The sequence below is a fragment of the Suricata suricatta genome, chromosome 7 (assembly GCF_006229205.1).
Source record: "Suricata suricatta isolate VVHF042 chromosome 7, meerkat_22Aug2017_6uvM2_HiC, whole genome shotgun sequence".
Taxonomy (NCBI): domain Eukaryota; kingdom Metazoa; phylum Chordata; class Mammalia; order Carnivora; family Herpestidae; genus Suricata; species Suricata suricatta.
In genome coordinates this window covers 16,340,157-16,343,297 of record NC_043706.1, presented here as the reverse complement: position 1 = coordinate 16,343,297, position 3,141 = coordinate 16,340,157, and the positions used below count along the sequence as shown (strand labels likewise).

General features: G+C 40.2%; 1 non-coding gene across 1 annotated transcript; it reads left to right on the top strand.

Moving 5' to 3' along the window:
* Positions 1 to 2,794: 2,794 nt before the first annotated feature.
* LOC115297240 lies at positions 2,795 to 2,928 on the top strand. Its single transcript, XR_003911345.1, has one exon. It is a non-coding gene; the product is annotated as a U4 spliceosomal RNA (small nuclear RNA).
* Positions 2,929 to 3,141: the final 213 nt, after the last annotated feature.

Below are 3,141 nucleotides of genomic sequence, written 5' to 3'. Positions count from 1 at the left end.
TTTTGTAATCCCTCCAAAAGTTTCTTTTTTCATCAAAAGGACAAATGGAAAAAAGTGCCACTGCCAAATAAAACAAAACCTTAGCATCAAATGTATTCTGGAGCTCGTGAAATTAAATTTGCATGTTTAAATGGACCCAAATGCCCCTTTAAAAAAACCAACCCGCTTTTCCCCCAATTTTTCCTATGATGACAATGGGTAATAAATATTCTTTCCTTTTTCACTGTATATTCATATTTGGGAAAAAATTATTCTTTGGAGAGAAATTTACTTTTGTCAGATGTACAGTTTAGAAAGCGAGGCTTGAATTATTACTTGTAAGTAGACAGTAGATAAGAATAACAAAAATAGGGGCCCCTGGGTGGCTCAGTTGGTTAAACGTCCGACTTCGGCTCAGGTCATGATCTCACAGTTCGTGGGTTCAAGCCCCGCGTCTGGCTCTGTGCTGACAGCTCAGAGCCTGGAGCCTGTCTTCAGATTCTGTATCTCCCTCTCTCTCTGACCCTCCCCTACTTGCGCTGCCTCTCTCTGTCTCTCAAAAATAAATTAAAAAACATTAAAAAATAACAAAAATAATCCTTGCCTTGATTTTTTTTCTCACGAAAGGAAAGGAGCCGAGAAGAAATATAGGAAGTCAGAGAACCTTTCTAGAACTCCACAGTGAGCATGTCTTTCTCTCAGAAAATAACTGAGAACTGCAAAATGTGGGAATAATTTTAACTCATTTAATATTTTCTAATACAAATGGAATCCAGACCTTCTACTGGCAACGTTGTCTACACAATGAACTGTCAACATCATGTGAGCTTATGTACTGGGAAGGGGTTCTTCGTGGACCTGTGGCTCTTTCTTTTAGTGGCCAATGCCCATCAGGACTTCAGAAACCACAGTGTGAAAACTGTGGACCTTCTACATTCTACTGGTACATTATAGGGGTATTGGAAACATTGACCACCTACACAATCTGTCTCTCTTTCATCATCAACCATCTGGTCACACTGAAACTGTAAATCCAATAACCAAATCACCTCATTAAAACTCCCTGTCCCTATTTCCTGTCCTTTGTCCCAGCTCCCAATCCTCTCATCTTTGAAGATCTTTCCTATAATCTTTTAGAACCTCCATTCTTCCTCCTTCATCTCATGATGATGATGAAGAATTTTTAGAGCACACATGGCAGGGAGAGAGAGAGAGAGAGAGAGAGAAACAGAAACAGAGAGAGACTAGAGAGAGAAAGAAAGAATCTTAAGCAGACTCCATGTTTAATGTGGAACCGGACACAAGGCTTGATCCCACAACCTTGGGGTCATGACCAGAGCTGAAATTAAGAATTGGTCACCCAACCGAATGAGCCACCCAGGTGCCCCTCCATGTTTGTTTCTTGGATCATTTAGTGCCTAGAATCCTCACAGCCCTTTCTTCCTTATATAAATACTTTCACTTTCCCCGCCTCAATGATCATCCTCCCCACCCATCCACAGTTTTACTTTTCGCCCAGTGGTTTTAAATTTATTTTATTTTATTTTTGAAAGACAGACAGAAAGACAGAGTACAAGCAGGGTAGGGGCAGAGAGAGAGGGAAATACAAAATCTAAAGCAGGTTCCAGGCTCTGAGCTGTCAGCACAGAGCCTGATGCAGGGCTCAAACTCCTGAATTGAGAGATCAGGACCTGAGCTGAAGTCAGATGCTCAACTGACTGAGCCACCCAGGGGCCCCTACCTGGTGGCTTTTATTAATCCCATACCAGTTAATTGACTTGTGAATACAAAGTCTATCTTACCTTTACACGGGAATACCCTTAGTACCTAGGATTACTTCTGACGCCCAGTGGGGGTTCAGTAAAGATATATACACATGAAACTGGAGAAATAAAATAATAGGAGCTTTCTGATTTCAGATTTCTAATATGAAAATGAACTTTTTAAAAATTCTATTTAATTTATTATTTTTTTTAATTTACATCCAAGTTACTTAGCATATAGTGCAACAATGATTTCAGGAGATGTCTGAATGTCCCTTACCCATTTAGCTCATCCCCCATCCCACAGCCCCTCTAGTAACCCTCTGTTTGTTCTTTACATTTAAGAGTCTCTTATGGACTATTGAAGGCTGAGAATGAACTGAGGGTTGGGGGGGAGGGGGAGGGGGGGAGAGAGGTGGTGGTGATGGTGGAGGGCACTTGAGGGGAAGAGCACTGGGTGTTGTATGGAAAACAATTTGACAATAAAATATTATGGAAAAAAAAGAAAGGATAAAAAAATAAAAAATAAACTTATATGGCTCCATGTAAAAAAAAAAAAAATAAGAGTCTCTTATGTTTTTGTCCCCCTCCCTGTTTTTATATTCTTTCTGCTTCCCTTCCCTTATGTTCATCTGTTTTGTATCTTAAAGTCCTCATATGAGTGAAGTCATATGATATTTGTCTTTCTCTGACTAATTTCACTTAGCATAATACCCTCCAGTTCCATCATGTAGTTGCAAATGCAAGATTTCATTCTTTCCGAATGCTGGGTAATACTCCATTGTGTACACACACACACACACACACACACACACACACACACATCCTCTTTATCCATTCGTGCATCAACGGACATTTGGGCTCAGAAAATAAACTTTAAATGAATCGTTCTTTTGCTACTTTCCTAGTGTAGCTCTAAATTTTAGCAGGACACCAAAGGCCTTTTATTACACAAAGGTGGGGAAAGAACTAAGATGTTTGGCTTATTTTTTGTCACTATAGATGAGGTGCAAAAGAAATTTTTTTCAACTTTTTTTTTTACATAAAACAATAGCTTTGTGCAGTGGCAGTATCGTAGCCAATGAGATTTATCCGAGGTGCGATTATTGCTACATAAAACATTGTGTAAGGTTAAGCCATAGAAAAATGTTGGTTTCATATGCTTTGATACACATATATCACATGTGCTTACCACTGTAGGGGTTGCTAACACCTCTGTCACATCACATAGGTACCATTTCTTCTTTAGGAGCACCTGGGCTGCTCCGTCAGTTGAGCGTCTGTTGATTTCCGGCTCAGGTCCTGATCTCACGGTTCATGAGTTCAGGTACTGCATCAGGCTCTCCACTGACAGAGTCTGCTTGGGATTCTCTCCCTCTCTCTCTGCCCCATCCCCCTT